This window comes from Hordeum vulgare, chromosome 2H (assembly GCF_904849725.1).
Source record: "Hordeum vulgare subsp. vulgare chromosome 2H, MorexV3_pseudomolecules_assembly, whole genome shotgun sequence".
Classification (NCBI taxonomy): domain Eukaryota; kingdom Viridiplantae; phylum Streptophyta; class Magnoliopsida; order Poales; family Poaceae; genus Hordeum; species Hordeum vulgare.
In genome coordinates, this window is record NC_058519.1 from 71,776,064 (window position 1) to 71,794,998 (window position 18,935).

Sequence of the window (18,935 nt, forward strand, 5' to 3'; positions counted from 1 at the left end):
AACCCCTCGCAGGAGTTGCGGAGCTCCGTCCATCGAGTGACGTAGTCGCGAAGGGGTTCGTTGGGCCTCTGGACACACATGGCTAGCTCGCGAGGCCGGCCAGGGCGCTTGTAGGTGCCGGCGGCTGTGGTGTAGTCGATCAGCCAGTCCTCTAGCTTGGTAGTCCCATTGTACTTGGGCGTGTCCCGAGGCAAGGTGAAGCCTCGGGGGAATGGCTCCCCTCGGATCTGGGGGCCGAAGCAGGCCGGACCGATGGGACCGTCCTCCTCCAGGAGGGCTGACCGGGCCAGGGTGATGAGACGCCTGCGGGCGTCCTGGTCACCCTGGGGAATGCGAGCGCGGATCCGAGCCGCGAGTGGTGAAGCACCTCGTGAACCGGAAGCGTGGGTCCCCCCTGACGAGGAACCTCACACGCCGAGTCGCCGTCGTCGCCTCCGCGAGGCGTGCTCGAAGTATGCTCGCTCTGGCGCTGGGAGCGCCGGTCTTGAGTTCCCTCGCCCCTCCGGCCGGAGGTGCCATGCGAGGAATATCCCTCCGCGTGGTGCTGACCGCTAGGGTTGCGGCGTGCTCCGGGGTTGGGTCCCGGAAACTCTGACTGGGCCTGACCGGGGTCAAGCCGCGTCTGCTATTCGTTGGCGGCGTCAAGGAGATCCTTGAACCGCTTCTCGTGGAAGGCGCGCTCCTCGGCCTCCAAGCTTGACATTTCTTCCATGGCCGCCTGCGCCGCTCGCAAGTTGGCCGCAGGTGTCTCGTAGGTGGGTTGGTTGCCGCCTAAGATCTCAGCAATGAACCGGCCGCGACCGTGGACCAATCCAAGCCGGCTCATGCCCTCGAAAATCCGAGTGAGGCCGTATGCGGAGTTATACACACGCTGCGTGGCCTCCATCCGACGCTTTGTCGAGGCGACGACAATGCTCTCCTCCAAGATATGCTTGCAAGCCTCCTCCAGTGAGGCTCGAGCGTCGTTAGGGTTTGCGGAAACGGCGATGGGTGTCTTCAGGCAGGCGAGAGAGTCCTGAAGAGTATCAGCGATGACAGCAGCAGGCTCACCAGCGTCCGCTGACGCCTTGCCATGAGCCGTGCTGGTGCCTGCGCCGATAACCATCACCTCCACGATGTTGGATACGGCGGCGACATGGTACGGGGTGAAGAACCCCACCGACGACGGAGGGCCGTCCAAGACGAGTACGTTGCTGGGGTACACGTCATGTGCAGGCATCTCAGCGATAGAGAGCCTGCTGAAGCTGGCGCATAGCGCCTCAACGATGAAGTCCCCACCGAAGTAGCAAGGTCCGTCGTTGAGATGCAGGTCGCTAAAGAGAACGCTGAGGTTCTCCATAGCAGCGACGACGATGCTAGGAAGCGCCTCGTCATCGGAATCTTCGTCCGAATCTGCATGGCGGACGGGGGCGTCGATCATCATCGGTGTTGCCTCATGAAAAGCAGGCTCCACGGGCATGGAGATTGATCCGGACGCGATGCATCCGGTGGTGTAGGTGCGGGGCCCCGCCCAGCGTGTAAATCCAGCCGATGCCGCGATCGGCCCCAAGGTGGGCGCCAAATGTTGGTGAATACTCACAACATATGCCATAGGTAGGCTAAAGTCGGTGAGAACCGAAGGGACAATGGAGGGCGCTGGGGACGAGGTTGGTAGAAGCATGGAGCGCACGATGTACCCAGGTTCATGGCTCTCCATAGAGATAAGACCCCTAGTACTGCCGGAGTGTATGATGTATATGGATGGATTACAAGGTTGCTCCTCGAGCTGTGTTGAGGAGGAGGAAAAGGGGAGCAGCCGGCTCGTCTCTGCCTCTCTCTATGTGGTTGGTGGGTGCGAAGTGTTGTTCGACCGACCCTCTGCATGGAGGGTGACCGGGGGGTTTTATAGACGAACCCACCAGAATACAATATGGATAAAGGGTACAAGAGTGGGACCCGGCTGGCAGCCTCGCCGGTTGGCCAGGGGGCCCACGAGGGTCTTGTCTTGTCGCTTGAGGGGCGCGCCAGCTGCATGGTCTCGTCTGGTGGTGGGACCCGCCGGCTGGCCAATGAAGCTCTCGCGTAAGGTTGACACCGAGCACGCGTTGTACGTCCGGCATCGTCCAGCGAGATTCGTCATGGGAAGATATATAGTACGACCGCCTCCACTGTTCCCCACGCCGGGTGCATTAATGGAGTGGGAGTTTGACGGTCCGACACTATGCTAGGTGATGGATCAGAGCAGGGTAGGTCAGCGGTGTGGCCGCCGACGCTCGTACCTGCCGGGCACTCCAATCCAGTACCTTTGCTGACGCATAGCTACCTTTAATAGTAGGGTCTCGTCATGATCTACGATCTGATGTGACCTGAGATTCCCGACCAGCGAGCCTGCTTGGCTAGCCGGCTTGGGCACGGCCGCCTCATTCCTAGCCGGCTGGCTTGGCCATGACGGTCAGGAAGAGGTAGCCATCTCACCTCTAGCCGGTAGGGGTTGCCTGGCCGGCCAGAGAGTTGCCCGCCTCGTTCTCTAGCCGGCAGGTGCAGCCTAGCCGGCCAGAAGACTTGGGCCTTGGGCAACGGTACTTGGTCATATCCTTTGGGCAGGAAATGAAGGACTAGGCTCGATGAGCCTACCCCAGGGTTATCCCCCGACAATTATGATGTCAGTGCTCATCCAAGGCCCTAGGCAACCCGACAATGACATTGATGTGTACCTAAGGCCATTAGTTGATGAACTTTTACAGCTATGGAATGGAAATGGTGTACGTGTGTGGGATGAGAACGAACAGGAGGAATTTGACCTACATGTGTTGCTGTTTCTAACCATCAACGATTCGCCTGCTCTCATTAACCTTTCAGGACAAACAAACAAGGGATACTATGCATGCACACACTGTTTATATGACACCGACAGTATATATTTGGACAAATGCTGGAAGATTGTGTAAATGGGTCATCATCGATTTCTTCCGACCAACCATCAATGTCGAAAGAAAGGAAAGCATTTCAAAGGTGAGGCAGATCACCAAAAGAAGCCCGCCCTCCGTACTCGTGATCACATACTTGATATGGTCAATGATTTACAAGTAATCTTTGGAAAGGGTCCTAGTGGACTATTTGTTCCGAATGACGATGCGGGACACGCACCCATGTGGAAGAATAAATATATATTTTGGGACCTACCCGATTGGAAATACCTAGAGGTCCTCTCTCCAATTGACGTGATGCACGTGACGAAGAATCTTTGTGTGAACCTGATAGGATTCTTGGGAGTGTATGGGAAGAAAAAAGATACAACAGTGGCATGGGAGGAACATCAATGTGTGCATGAAAAAGACGGCATGCATCCAGAGCAGTATGAAGGTCCTGCCAGCTACACTCTTACCAAAGATGAGAAGGAAATCTTCTTTGAATGCTTGCTCAGTATGAAGGTCCCATCTGGCTTCTCGTTGAATATAATGGGAATAATAAATATGACAGAGAAAAAGTTCCACAACATAAAGTCTCATGACGGCCACATGATTATGACACAACTACTTCCGGTTGCATTGAGGGGGCTTCTACCGGAAAACGTTCAATTAGCAATTGTGAAGCTATGTGAATTCCTCTATGCAATCTCTGAGAAGGTGATCGATCCAGCAATCCTGCCAAGGTTAAGGAGTGATTTGGTGCAATGTCTTGTTAGTTTCGAGCTTGTGTTCCACCATCCTTCTTCAATATCATGACACACGTCCTAGTTCGTCTAGTCGACGAGATTATAGTTTTGGGCCCTGTATTTCTACACAATATGTTCCCCTTTGAGAGGTTCATGTGAGTCTTAAAGAAATATGTTCGTAACCGCGCTAAGCCAGAAGGAAGCATCTCCATGGGCCATCAAACAGAAGATGTCATTGAATTTTGTGTTGACTTCATTCCTGGCCTTAAGAAGATTGGTCTCCCTCAATCGCGGTATGATGGGAGAGTGACTGGAAAAGGCACACTAGGAGCGGAATCAATAATGTGTACGGACGGGCATTCTTGGTATCAAGAACACTACACAGTTCTAAAGAATTCTACCTTGGCGACACCGTATGTCGATGAACACAAGAATGTCTGGATTACATTTGAACACATCAGGACTTTCAGCTGTTAGTTGCAAAAATGTCTCATGTGTGACAACACTATTTCTGATGAGCTATACTCGTTGGCCAGGGGACCATCTTCGACTGTATTGACTTACCAAGGGTATGAGATAAATGGGAATACATTTTACATGATCACCCAAGATCAAAAGAGCACCAACCAAAACAACGGTGTCCGCTTTGATGCAGCAACCAGGAGGGGAAAGGACACATATTATGGTTACATAGTGGACATATGGGAACTTGACTATGGACATGATTTGAAGGTCCCTTTGTTTCATTGCAAGTATGGGTCAATCTGTCAGGAGGCGGGGTACAGATAGACCCACAGTACGGAATGAAAACAGTGGATTTGAACAATCTTGTGCACGCAGAGGAACCATTTGTCCTAGCCAATGATGTGGCGCTGGTTTTCCATATGAAGGACATGTCTACCAAACCAAGAAAAAGAAAATATAAGAAAGCAAAGTTTTCATAAGCACGTAGAGGAACCATTCGTCCTAGTGAATGATGTGGCGCTGGTTTTCATACGATGAGACAAAGCGCCACATAGTTCTTTCAGGAAAAAGAGACATCGTGGGATTGGAGGGCAAGACAAACATGTCTGAAGATTATGAAAAGTTTCATGAAATTCTTCCCTTTAAAGTCAAGGCTGATCCAGGCACCCTGTTAAACGATGAATATTATCCATGGTTACGGTGCAATAAGCAAGGAACAAAAGCAAAGAAAAAGTGAAGAATTGAAATGCCCATTGTAACAGATGACTTTTCGTATAAAATCCTCATACTTCGAAAGAGATTGTCCATTTTGTACACGAAGTGCATCCATTTTTTTCCGCAACCCTCTCAACTTTTTAGCACATATTATGTGGGTGAAATGATGATACCATGCCAACTTTCACCCTTTTCAGAGTTCATTTGTAGTGCTTTTCAATTTAAGGGTCATTTAGCTCAAAAACAAATCAATAAATGCATGAAAAATACCAAATAAAGTCAGAAATATTTAAAAATTGATGATGTGTCTTTGAATGGTGCATTTTGAACACACAAAAACTCTGGAGTTCAAATAAGTTTAAAAAATGAAATCCCTTTTTAACAGATGAGTTTTCGTATGAAACCCTAATGCTTAGAAAGAGATTGTCTGTTTTGTACACGATTTGCATCCAGTTTTTGCCGCAACCCTCTCAACTGTTTAGCACATGCTATATGTGTGAAATGATTATACCATGCCAACTTTCAACATTTTCAGAGTTCATTTGTAATGCTTTTCAATTTAGGGGTCATTTAGCTCAAAAAATCACTAAATGCATGAAAAATAACAAATGAAGTCAAAAATAGTTGAAAATTTATGATGTGTCTTTGAATGGTGTATTTTGAACACACAAAAAGTCTGGAGTTCAAATAAGTTCAAAAAATGAAATCCCATCGTAACAGATGAGTTTTCGTATGAAACCCTAATACTTCGAAAGAGATTGTCTATTTTGTACACGATGCGCATCCAGTTTTTTCCGCAACCCTCTCTACTGTTTAGCACATGCTATGTGCGTGAAATGATTATACCATGCCAACTTTCAACATTTTTAGAGTTCATTTGTAGTGATTTTCAATTTAAGGGTCATTTAGCTCAAAACACAAATCAGTAAATGTATGAATAATATCAAATGGGTCGACGCCCGACGGACCTTTTGTCCCGGTTCTAGCCACCAACCAGTATGAAAGTACTCTTTTTCCCGCCCTTTTGGGCCAGCAGAAGTGTGGCTTTGGTCCCTTTTGGTGCCACAAACCGAAACCAAAGGTTTCGCATATAGTGCGGGAGTTGTCAAATTTTGACCTTTAGTCCCGGTTGGTGTAACAACCCACGACTAAAGCTGTGCTTTGGTCCCGGTTTGATCCACCAGCCGGAACGCAGGTCTTCGTATATTGCGGGAGTTTTCACAATTTCCACCAACTTCCATTCCCCCCCGTTCTCTCTTCGTAGTCGTTGCACCCGAGCCCGTCGCCGCCGGCCCGCACCTCCTCCATGAGCCCGTCGTCGATGTCGTGTTGCTCACGAGCCGATCGTTGTCCCGAGCCCATCGCCGTCGCCGTTGCTCCCGAGCCCGTCGTCGTCGCTGTCGCCGTCGTCGTCGCCCCTGAGCCCATCATCGTCGCCGTCGTCGCCGAGCCTATCGTCGTCCCCGAGCCCATCGTCGTCGCCGTCGTCCCTGAGCCCATCGCCGTCACCATGGCCCCCGATCCCATCATCGTCGTCGTCGTCGCCCATCGCCGCCCGTCGTCGCCGTCGCCGTCGTTGCCGTAGACCCCGAGCCCATCGCCGTCGTCGTAGTCGCCCGTCGCCCGTCGTCGTTCCGAACCCCGCCGTCGTCGCCCGTCGACGCACCGGTAGCACGTGGATCGATCTCTCCATCTCCCTATTTGCGAATCCATGTGTGTGAGAAGACGTAGTCTAATTGCGAGTCCATGTGTATGTATTACAGTCATATTAGAATATGTTGGGTACATTTTTGAACTCCCCAATGTGACACAAGTTATAATTTAAAAAAATATATTTAGATTAGATTCAGTTTCAATAGCAAATAAAGTTATGAAAATTATAAAAATATTTAGATTAGATTAAGTTACAAATTAAGTTTTTATGTTAGTATTTGGGAATATGTATAAAAGAATCCCTCACTTTGTAATATTTGCAGAAACAATGGATATTCCAAGAGACAAGGAAAAATAAGATATTTTGGGGGATATAATCCACGGCGATGGTAGTAATGTAGAATTTGTGCTCAGCGACATCGGTGACTACCGAATCCCGAAGGAAGGACATTATCATGACGGTTTCGGTGATCAAACAATGGAGGAGGAAGGACATTATCATGATGGCTTCGGTGACTACCGAATCCCGGAGGAAGGAGACCATGATGACGGCTCTGGTTACCGAACGGAGGAGAGAGCTATTGAAAAGTCGGGATCAAGCCAAACTTTGGTAACGAGATGAGGCCCGACGAGAAGGTTGGGCAAGGATCAAAAGTTCACGATCACAAAACTGTCAAACGATGGCCAACCGATTGAACCCAAGCAGACCAGGGACGCATTTTCTGCTCAGTGCGGAGCTATTGTCAGGGACAACATCCTGATCAGCATCAAGCAATGGAATAAGCCTAAGGGCGACAACGTCCCCGAAGGTGATTATGTCACCGATAGGCTAAAAGATGATCTTTGGACCGCGTTGAAGGAAAAATTCACCCTACCGCCAGAGGAGGATCCGAATAAGCCAGTTATAGAGCCACTGGTCAAGGCGTGTGCTCTTAAGAAGATGGCAGAACTATTTGGGAGGTGGAAGAAAGAGTTGAAATGAAAGTATGTCGACCAAGGGAAGACTCCAGAATTGGTTGGCCGATTTGAGAAGATTAGAGATCACTGGCCCGCATTTGTGGCCTACAACTCATTCGACAAGAGTAAGGAAATGTTAGAGAGAAATAAGAACAATGCTGCAATGAAGCAGTATCACCATCACACGTTGTCAGGTGGCTACCTCAAAGGCCGTCCGTTGTGGGACAAAGCTGAGAATGACCTGATTGCTAAAGGTTCCAACTACAGACATGGAACTGGCCCGACCGTTCAATGAATTGGTTCTTCAGAGTTGGGGGAACTTTGGACCCTCAAACATTGGACTCGGTTTCAAACATACGAACTACAAAGCATCATTCGAACTTAATTTCATACTCTAAGCTCTATTTCATAAACCTAAACTCGGTTCTACATAACTTAAATCCATTTGAACTTGAGTTCACAACGTAGGACACTCAAACTCATCCGACGAATTAGATGATCCGTCCGATGTCCACTCGAAGGAGGAGGAGCTTAACTCGATCACGGTCTTAACCGTTGATGGTCCAGCCTCGCCGAACTTCTTCTTCTTCTCCATCTCGCGCTTCGAGAAGAACTCGCGCTTGTACTGCACGTACTCGGGATGCTCTCGAGAAAACCAAGACACTGCCTCCTCGTCGGTCTCAATCACCCTCGCCCGCTCCTCCTTCTTCTTAACCAACCGGGTCTTCACCCGGTTCTTCATCGGGGAGCCGACGAAGATGGCGTCCTGCGGGGAGGTGATGTCCGGGAATTTGAGCTCCTCTCGGGGAACGCCAAGCCGCCACCCGACGACATCATACGCCCGATCAGCCAAATCAGCGGTGTCGAAGGTGCTGAGGTAGTAGCACATGCTCTCGTGCTGCAGCTTCATGCTCCACCAGTCCGACGGTTCTCACCCGCACACCCTTGTGGCCGAAGCTCGCCTTCGTATTTTCGGCAGCGCCATGGAGGAGGCGACGGCTAGGGTTTGCGTGCGGGGGTAGGGAGCGGCGGCAGATGGGGGCGGAGCACGGGATCAGGCTAGGGAGCACGAGAGCGGCGGCGACGAACCCGATTTGGGTGAAGGGGAGCTCGGGAGTGGCGGCAGCAGAGGATGGGATTTGGGCATGGCGGCTATGGTTTGCGAGCGGCGGCGGATGCGATTTGGCATGGCGGCGGGGACGCGATTGGGGAGTGTTGGCGCGTTGGAGGATGGCTGGATATGAGAGATTGTAGCGGATTTGGCCGGTTGAGGCGGTGGCGGTATGTGGAGAGAGGGAGGAGGAAGAGCGGTTGGGTGCGCGCGCCCGGAAATGGAAAGGATAGGGCACGTCTCCGCGCGGTCCTCTCAGCCCCAAATAAAGCACATGGAGTAGGGCTGTCTCTTTTTTGTGCACCACTTAAGGCACCTGTTGGAGGTGTGTTTTTTTTCCATCGGTGCCCTAAAAAGCGGTTTTTTGGGCAAGAAGACTAAAATAGGGCATCTATTGGAGATGCTCTAAGTGTTCTAGCGGAATGTGTTTGTATGAAGCCCCTTATTTCTTACTCCTCAGCCACATGTTTGGTGCATCCCTTTTTGGTGATATACATCTCGCTTATTTGCTGTTTTATCTCTATAAAACATCACTAGTAGACGCTAGTAGAAAACAGGGCTTCGGTCCAGGGCTGAAATCCCTGTAGTCCCGGTTCACTCACGAACCAGGACCCATGGTGGCATCGGTCCCGTTTCGTGAGGCTAGGGCGCCGTCCGGACCTCGTGGGCCATTGGTCCCGGTTCGTCTGACCCCTATGGTCCCGGTTCCAGACACGAACCGGGACCAATGGTCCTCACTCTTGGCCCACGACCATCGGTCCCGGTTTGGGTCTGGAACCGGGACCAAATGGTGCCCTTAAGTCCCGGTTCCAGCCACAATCCGGGACTAATGGTTGGCCTATATATACCCCCTGCCCGCGAGCTTTGTGGTGGACTGCTCTGTTTTTTGGGCGGTCGTGGGAGAGCTTTGTGGTGCTCTAGCTCACCTCCTATAAACATGAGGTGTTCGATGGAATGTCCGAGCCACGCTTCAGCTTTCTCCTCTCGAAGCTCCTTATCCAAGCTCCATTTTCCTCAAGATTTGTCTAGGTTTAGCAGTCCGTCCTATCCCGTCCTCGTCCTCACCACCGTCGATCGCCCGCGCCCATCTCGACGCCGGCACAACCGTGGTTAGCCTCTTCTTCTTATCTTCTTTCTAAAATAAAAAAGTTCTTACTTGTAATTTTCTTTCTTTTATTTTCATTTGTTAGTATATAGTACGATGCTTTTGGTATCCGCCTCCATCGGCCGTCGTCCTGTCTATGATTCGGATGTGGTATATATTATCTTTTATAACTATTTTTTTATTTAGTGTTTATGACAATTATGCCGACCAATGTGACATAGGTTTTTTATTCTAGGAGATATGTGAACCGAAAATTACAACCGACATAGAAATTCTTGTCGAGAAGTTAAATTTGGTTGAAAAAGAAAAGATATACTTGAAAGAAAAATTAAAAATTGTTGAAGAGGAGAATATGATAGTGGAGTGGAATGTTGCCGATGTCGTCGGCGATCACAAGATCAAGATGGATGCAATGCGCTTGAAGGTTAGAAATATTAGAAAATATGCCATTCATACTGTGGCTTGGCATCATTATGCCGTTGGATCAATTGGTATTTTAGTTGCGGTGATGATCACATTTATTGTTGAATTTAAATTTTATAGTTCCAATGTATGTTTTAATTAGATGCTCTCGAGATCTATATATTGTTCAATTATGAGAAATATGTATAAACGTTATGTATTTATTTTGGTCACTACTGTACTTTGGCTTCAATGTGATGGTGAATTTTTATTAATTTGTTCACTTCTCTATTCATAATATGTTAATATGCATTGTCCATGTACTGTCTGTGGGAATAGAAGGCTTTCTCCAACTCTAAAACCCTTCACTTCCACCTGCTTGAGAAGGGTTTTATGCCACACTATAATGTTTGTACCAAGCACACAGAAAGAGGTGTTATGATGGAAGACAATGAAGAAGAAGAGGATGATGACAACTACCCGCCCCTGAATAGGGTGATGCTGCAATGGGGGAAGCTGAATATCAAGAGGAACCAGACGATGTACCCAATGATGATCTTTGCCGGGTAATTGTTGATGTACATAGATAATGTGGAACTGAAAGGGAGAAGCTGAAGTTCAATCACATGTTAGAGGATCAGAAAAAAGGGTTGTACCCAAATTGCGAAGATGACAACACAAATCTTGGTACCACACTGGAATTGCAGCAATGGAAGGCAGACAATGGTGTATCTGACAAGTAATTTAGTTTGCTATTAAAAATAATGAAGAAGAAGCTTCCAAAGGATAACGAATTGCCCGATAGTACGTACGAAGCAAAGAAGGTTCTATGCCGTCTAGGATTAGAGGTGCAGATGATACATGCATGCCCTAATGACTGCATCCTCTACCGCGGTGCGTACGAGGATTTGAACGCATGCCTGGTATGCGGTGCATTGCGTTATAAGATCAGAAGAGATGACCCTGGGGATGTTGAGGGTCAGCACACCGGTAAGAAGGTTCCTGCCAAGGTCATGTGGCATCCTCCTATAATACCACGGTTGAAACGTCAGGGCAGCAAGCTCTGAGACTTTCAAGGAGGTCTCATAGATGCAGAGGTTCTCGGCTGGATGTTCTTGGGACAAATTTGGGTGAAAACCTAATTTCTGTCAATGGTCGTAGGAAATGATGGTGATGCCCTTGGCGCCCTTTCCTTCACGAAGCCATCATCGAGGTGAAGCTCCCAACTCCTACCCTTACCTCTGGGAAACTCTTAATTAGTCGATCGGATGATGACGACGCTCTTTTTTTTCCCTCCTTAGGGGCGTCATTCTTGGAGGGGTGCATTGGCTCGAGGGATCAGTGGACGGTTTTTGTGTTGGATCAACGTCTCATGTCACGCATCGATGATGCGGCGTCTCGACGGCACGGTGCAACATGGTCTTAGCGACAGATGTATAATGTTGGACGTGCGTAGGGAGGTGGCATTCTTTGGAGTTGTGGTGGCGTCGACCGCAGAACTACCAAGGTTGATGCGTCAGTACCTGCTCTCAAGATGTATCGATGGAAGACGATAGCGGTGGTCTCTTAGAGTGCGCCGGACCGGTGTGTGCCCCACAACAGGCAGGAGCCTTGATTGGGGCCTCCGGCTTCAGATGTTAGGCTTCAAACTTACTGATTTATTACTTAATAAAATGACTGTATATATCGGCCATGCAGAGGCAGGTGGGACATCCTTATCTTTTTAGAAAAGTGTTGAGGGATATGGGACGGAAATTAATAATAGAAGTCTTGATGTGAGGATGACTTGGAATACAGCTTAATTAAACAAAAAGTAGTTAGGTATGGATATGGATAATAAAAATACATGATGCAAAGCTGACTTCCAAGCAGATTAATTGCACAAAAAGTAGCTTACCAAAAATGACGTGCAAAAGAACTCTGCTTAATCATTAATCATTGAAACAAACACTTAAGATTGAGTTAGAAATAGGTAAAGATTAAGGTGTATTTGCATGACAAATTGTTGCCATCTCTAAGTAGGACTCAGACTCGTGTATCCAATTAAGAAGGATTTGGACTCTTTATAATAAACGTGCAGCTTTATACTGTATTTCTTAATTAAATAAAGTAATCGCATACACTACTTTAAGTTAATAGCAAATGTGGCATTGGCCGCACGTGGCTGGAATCGTGTCCCATCTGGTTTGTCAATTGCATGCTTTTTTGTTTGCAAATCTGAGATTACGCATGATGTGAAGCACGAGTAAAGGCAGCAGGTTGCTGGCAAGCGTGGCACAATTGTCCTGACATAGTGACATTGGAAAGTGGACGTGGTTGGAAGGAACTGCATGAAAAAAATAAGATACGCAGAGGTAATGATATTTATAAAGCAAATCTTTTACATGATCACTTACACAAACTAGTTCAATTGGTGGCCCCATGCGATTGAAGGGAAGGATGGCGAGTTCATACCCGAGTACTTGCATCTATCTTTGTCTAGGATTGCAGGTTCATTATTTACAATCTTGTGAGGCTTTATGTAAAATGCCATCGAATCGCTAAAAACAGGATCATGGGTTTATTGGATAAAACCTCAAGGGTGTTTGCACAAAACAACATAACGGACTAAGAATATTTATTTTTTAGTAGTAACAAAAGTAGGTATAGATATAGATATAGACTAGGAAATATACTCTTGCGCTGCAACGTGATAAAAAGTGCCTCAACATTCCCCCAATCCACGAAAACACCCTTCCACATCCTCTCTGTCATGACAATGCCCGACCTATATCACCCCTTATCCTCCTTCCTTCCATCGTCGATGGTGATAGTTCAATCCTGTGTCTGTACAACACCGTGGGAAGCGTCCATCAATAATGTGAGGAGTTCATTGGCGGGTGTGCTCGACCATGTCGGCTGGGTGTCTTTGGTTAGCGCCTCGCCTGTAGTCACCTCCTCCGTCAACCGAATTGCTTCCGGCATTGCAAATATAGTTTCCAAGTAAATCTACTACAAAAGTTATAGACCAAGGCACTAAGAATTGAACGATGATTCTGACCACTTTTTTTGTTAGAAATTTCCAGAAAAATAAATCCTTCTAAAATAAATCTCAGACTTCATCAAGGAGCTACACAAATTAAATCATATTTATGCGGAACAACTTATACATCTAAGTCATACAATTTCCTCAGGGGAGAATGGCTAACCTTACCAAGGAAGACAATATAACAATAGGTCCTTCGGCCAGGTGTGCTAGAGAAGACAACACCGTGCTGGTTTACATAAAGACCAATGTTATGAGTATTGAGAAATGTTCCAACCATCATATCTGCCCGACATCCAGATCTGATTGGTGTCAGGATACCTGAGACTCAGGATGCTTGAGAAGAAAAAAGGGCGGCAACAAAAATCGACGAGATGGTTATGCAATGTCCTCGGGATATGAACTACTGAAGCAGGTACTGAATCATGAGTTGGATTGTAAGACACATGAACACAATGTCTAGACATTCGTGCCCACAAGGGATTCTTACAACAAAATGCAACCGAGTTCTGATTTGGGAACCATCATCCACGATATCAAGGTCCTTGTGTAAGCTTGGCTTAGCTCTTATGAAGGAACTTATTTTGCTTGATCAAATCAGTCAGTGGATTAGGGTGCTAAGAAAGGTATATGAAGTGGAGATAGTAAATCTTCAAAACATATAACACTTGACATGCGTGAATGATTTGGGATAACCCCAGAGGCAGCGAAACCAAACTTTCTCATATTCACGATGGCAAGAATGCACTTGAACCTTGGGATAACACTTCTTCGATCAAACATGTTCTTCATGAGCTAGTCACAAACATAATGCATTCAAGAGCTTTGTCATGGAAGAAGGAGAAGTTGAGCGTGTGTCCAATGGGCCGAACAACAATCCCTCAAGAGTTTAATAGGGATGAATTTCCAAAAATATAAGATCAAGGAGATAGCATTTGTCAAATCAAATGGCATAATGTCATATGCTCGAGGAAACAACAACAATTAAACATTGGTTGAAGGGTGCACTCGAAAATCCATAATGAGTAGCATAAACAATGCTAGAATGGTGAGTCGACAACTGCTACCTCTTGAGCTTGCGTTGGATTTTTCCCTTGAAGAGGAAAGGGTGATGCAGCACAGTAGCAGTAAGTATTTCCCTCAGTTTTGAGAACCAAGGTATCAATCTAGTAGGAGAATCAAGATGAAGAACCGATGTACCTGCGCAAAAATAGCAAACTTGCACCCAACGCTACAAAGGGGTTGTCAATCCCTTCACGATTGATTGCAAGGTGAGATCTGAAGGCGGAAAGTGCAATAAAGTAAAAGTGTAGGGCTGAAAATATGATGTGAAGTAGACCCGGGGGCATAGCGTTCAGTAGAGGCTTCTCTCAAAATAGCAAATATTACGGTGGGTGAACGAATTACTGTCGAGCAATTGATAGAACCGCGCAAAGTCATGACGATATCTAAGGCAATGATCATACATATAGGCATCACGTCCGAGACAAGTAGACCAATACTTTCTGCATCTACTACTATTACTCCACACATCGATCGCTATCCAGAATGCATCTAGTGTATTGAGTTCATGACAAACAGAGTAATGCCTTAAGCAAGATGACATGATGTAGAGGGATAAATTCATGCAATAGATATAAACCCCGTATTTTTACCCTTGATGGCAACAACACGATGCGAGCCTCGCTACCCCTTCTATCACTGGGTGAGGTCACCGCACGACATGAACCTAAAACCAAGCACTTCTCCCGTTGCAAGAATCATAGATCAGGTTGGCCAAGCAAAACCCACAACTCGAAGAGAATTACAAGGATATGAAATCATGCATATAAGAGATCAGAAGAAACTCAAATAAGATTCATAGATAATCTGATCATAAATCCACAATTCATCGGATCTCGACAAACACACCGCAAAAGAAGATTACATCGGATAGATCTCCATGAAGATCATGGAGACCTTTGTATTGAAGATCCAAGAGAGATAAGAAGCCATCTAGCTACTAGCTATGGACCCGAAAGTCTATGGTCAACTACTCACGCATCATCGAAGAGGCAATGGTGTTGATGAAGAAGACCTCCGTATCTGAATCCCCCCTCCGGCAGGGCACCAGAACGTGACACAGATTGGATCTTGCGGAGGCAGAAGCTTGTGGCGGCGAAAAAGTATTTTCATGGATCTCTCCCATGGTTTTGGATTTTTGGGGATTTATAGGCGGAAGAAGTAGGGCAGACGAGCCATAGGGGGGCCACAAGCCTGCTAGGCGCGGGCCCCCGTGGACGCGCCTAGGGGGCTTGTGGCCTTTGCCTTGGTTCTCACGCTCCTCGCGTATCTTCTGTTCCGAAAAATATCTTTTCAGAGGTTTTATTCCGTTTGGACTCCGTTTAATATTCTCCTCTGAAATGGGTCAAAAACATGGAAAAAACAGGAACTGGCACTTGGCACTGAGTTAATAAGTTAGTCCCAAAAAATATATAAAAGGCATACAAAACATCCAAAGTTTGACAAGATAATAGCATGGAACCATCAAAAATTATAGATACGTTGGAGACGTATCAAGCATCCCCAAGTTTAACTCCTGCTCATCCTCGAGTAGGGAAGTGACAAAGACTGATTTTTGATGTGGAATGCTACCTAGCATATTTGTCCTTTGTAACTTGTTTCACGTGACATGAATGTTCAGATTCGTAAGATTCAAAACAATAGTTTGCTATTAACATGAAAAAAATAATACTTCAAGCAAACTAGCAAGGTAATCATGAACTTTCGAAATAACAAGGCCAAAGAAAATTATCCCTACAATATCATATAGTATGGCCATGCTCCATCATCCCCACACAACGAATTTAAATCATGCACAACCCCGGTATTGGCCAAGTAATTGTTTTCGCACTCTTACTTTATCAAACCTTTTTTAACTCTCATGCAATACATGAGCGTGAGCCATGGATATAGCACTATAGGTGGAATAGAGTGTGGTGGAGGTTGTGAGACAAAAAGGAGGAGATGGTCACATCGACTCAGCATATCAAAGGGCTATGGAGATGCCCATTAATAGATATCAATGTGAAAGAGTAGGGATTACCATGTAATGCATGCACTTAGAGCTATAAGTATGTGAAAGCTCAAAAGGAGAACTAGTGGGTGTGCATCCAACTTCCTTGCTCACGAAGACCTAGGGCAATTTTGAGGAAGCCCATCATTGGAATATACATGCCAAGTTATATAATGAAAATTCCCACTAGCATATGGTGGTGACGAAACAAGGGACTCTCAATCCTGGAAAACATGGTGCTATTATGAAGCACAAGTGTGGAAAAGATAGTAGCATTGTCCCTTCTCTCTTTTTCTCTCTTTTTTTATTTTGTTTGGGCTCTTTGGCCTCTTTCCATATCTCTTTTTTTTGTGGGCAACTTTGGCCTCCTTTTTTTTTATTTCCTCACATGGGACAATGCTCTAATAATGATGATCATCACACTTTAATTAACTCACAGCTCAATGCTTAGAACGACGAGGACTCTATAGGAAATGCCTCCAGCAGTGTACCGGGATGTGCAATGATCTAGCTTGGGGTATGATGTTGAAACATCTCGCTAGCTATCTTATGATCATGCAACGACAATATGAAAGTTACGACACATGTCATGAGACGGAACGGTGGGAGTTGCAAGGCAATATATCTCGGAATGGCTAGGAAAACGACATAGTAGGTAGGTACGGTGGCTGTTAAAAGGAAGGCATATGGTGGGTTTGTGCATCCATGAAAGTTGCGCGGCATTAGAGAGGCTAGCAATGGTGAAAGGTGAAAGTGCATCTATACCATGGACTCACATTAGTCATGAAGAACTCACATACTTATTGCGAAAGTTTTTATTAGTAATCGAAACAAAGTGCTAAACGCATACTCCTAGGGGAAGGGTTGGTAGGTGTTAACCATCGCCCGATCCCGACTGCAATACAAAGGATGACAATCAATGAATCAATTATGCTCCGACTTTCTAACATAGCGGTTCACCTATGGACAGATGGTGTGGAGCCGGCGTCGATGAGCCGGCTCGTCCGCTGGCTTGCGGTCGGCGAGGATCGCCTTGACGCCTGGCGCGCTTCGGATGCGTGTGTTGGAGCCTACATGGCCCTGCGCTTGGCCAAGTCCTGGTATCGAAACCTGGACTTGGGAAAGCTCGTCGCTCAGTGCGAAAGCTTGGAGGTGGAGCTTCAGGCTGTAGTGGAGGCGCTGCGCGTGAGGGCCAGCGAAATCGCCACGTACGCCGCTTGGGACGAGCTCAACTTGGAGCGGGGTGAAGGCGGCGATGTGATCCCTGAGGATCTACATGGCCTTCAGCCCTATGACGCCGATGGCAGCTCCGACGAGATGGCCCACGAGATGGATAATGCTGCCGCTTCCAGCGGCGCAGCGTATGCCGACTCCGGTGCGGACGGAGCCGGGAGCCCATGCGGAGGAGGCGGCGCAACCGCCTCGGGAGCAGCCGGCGATGGTGAAGCCACCACTTCAGGAGCAGCAGCCGGGGCGACCGATGAGGCTGCAGCCCCGTAGCCGGTGTCCTATTTTTCTTGTCTGAAATTATTTTGTTAGTCGAACAGTTCCACCCATTGGGGGGTGTAATGAACCTCAGCCGTGGGCCAATGCATTTTGAATGTATGTATTCATCATTATATTCGTATTGCCATGCGTGTTGTTTTATATCTTTATTTTTTGATTCCTGGTTGACTTCTTTTTCTCCAATCCGTGTATTCCCAAGTTTCCACCTCGCCAGCCCGACAGCCGGGAGCCGGTGTGTGACTGGGTCGAGGTTTCTGGCCTTAGAATACAAGACTTAGATTTTTCGAAGCCATAAAGACTTAAAGATTCAGACATAAACCAGCAGAGGCCAGCTAGAATGAGATCGTAAAATAGATCAAGCCAACCCGAGCCGACAACATTTTTGTAGTCAAACTTTGCATGCATCCGACCTTACCTAGCGTCGCCTTGCTAGCCCGACGGTTGGGAGCCGGTCTACAGCTGTTACGAGGTGACCAGGGATCGGTCCCGTGTACACTATGTGTTCTTCTACACCATAAGGAAGGCGTCTAGGCGGCTAGTGAGACCCCGAGCTTATTAGACCCAGCAAGGGGCTTCACAGACTGAGCACTCTAGATATGAATTTAAAAAGAAGCATGAGGTATGCTCTTTTCATTGCATTCATTGGGAATCCCTGAAGAGGGAGAAAGATACATATGTGCATGCTCTTTCCGTGTTTGATACTTGCCTTCTAGCAGTATTACGGGCGAAGCAACGCCGCATTCCATGGACGTTCCATCTCCTGGCCGGAGTCGTCCCTCTTGCGCTTCCTTGGCTTTTGGGCATCGATCAAGTAGTATGCGTTGTCGTGCAATGCCCTACTGATGATGAAGGGTCCCTCCCATGGGGATGAGAGCTTGTGCCGGCCGGCGGTGCGCTGGATTCTTCTGAGGACCAAGTCTCCCTCTCTGAAAGAGAGAGGCTTGATCTTCTTGTTGTGGTAGTATCTCAACTTCTATTGATAGATGGTCGTCCGGCTCAAGGCCAAGTCCCTTGCTTCTTCGAGGAGATCCAAACCATCTTCTCTTGCCTCCTTCACCTCCGTTTCCGTGTACAGGGTGACCCGAGGTGAGTCGAACTCGATATCCGTAGGAATACTAGCCTCAGACCCGTATACAAGGAAGAACGGAGTGAAGCCGGTCGACCAGTTGGGTGTGGTGCGGAGGCTCCATAGTACAGCCGTCAGTTCTTCGATCCAGCATCCGGTCGACCTGACAAGTTGTGACACCAGTCTTGGCTTGATGCTGGCCAAGACCAGGCCGTTCGCCCTCTCCGCTTGGCCATTTGACT